The sequence below is a fragment of the Crocuta crocuta genome, unplaced genomic scaffold, assembly GCF_008692635.1.
Source record: "Crocuta crocuta isolate KB4526 unplaced genomic scaffold, BGI_CrCroc_1.0 scaffold30, whole genome shotgun sequence".
NCBI lineage: Eukaryota > Metazoa > Chordata > Mammalia > Carnivora > Hyaenidae > Crocuta > Crocuta crocuta.
The window spans coordinates 14,623,543-14,624,418 of record NW_027528345.1 but is presented as its reverse complement, the minus strand read 5'-3'; positions in this window follow the sequence as shown (position 1 = coordinate 14,624,418).

The following is an 876-nucleotide window of genomic DNA, read 5'->3' as shown; positions in this document are numbered from 1 at the left end:
TGCAGAGTCTCTCCACTAAAAAGGCAGAATGCAGACCGGGGTGCTCACAAGTTGCACTGCCTAGAAACAGCCAGTGGGCTGTTTTGTGCTCTTCCTATACAACTTTTTATACTCTACCACTTCCCTTGTGGTTAATACTTGTACACACACACACACACACACACACACGCACACACAGGCACACCTTATCCAACACAGCCATGCCATATTTCAGTTTTCATAGCCTCAGATCCAAATGGTGAACTTTGCAAACAGAAATTATTCAATCTTCCAGCTTTCCCCCTTGTTCTTCAACATTTCCTCTCTGGTCCCTCTGTCCAAAAACAAGAGAAGCATTTTACGTCTATTACTATTGTCCTGAATACATTTTGGGGGTGGCAAATGATGAATAAGAGGCAGAGAGACAAAAATACATATGAACAATCTTTCTTTTCTGATTTCTTAGTGGAAAGAGCTGAGGAAAAGGAAATTTTCCCCACGCTATTACAACTATCTAAGAATTTTCAGCAGTCCAAATGGGTCAATGCCAAACTTGAGGCCAAAAGCTCCATGATGCTTTCCAACATCATCTCTCATTTCTTATTCTATTACCATTCCCCTTCTTCCCCCTCTACGCTCTGCACAGCCCTAAAATGCTGTAAGCAGAGCAGCGAATGGAGTCAATTCTTACAACCTACTTGCTGAGCCACCTCAGTAAAAGTTTAACTTTTTGGACATTCTTTCTCTTGCATTACTAAAATGAAAGGGTGAGTTTGGCAGAAACAGGGTGATAATTTATAATCCTTACTTTATAAAAATGACTGAGAGTATGAGTTTCACTTCAGGTGGCAGATGCTATTAGAACTAATGAAGTTATTAAAATTTTAATATCTGTCC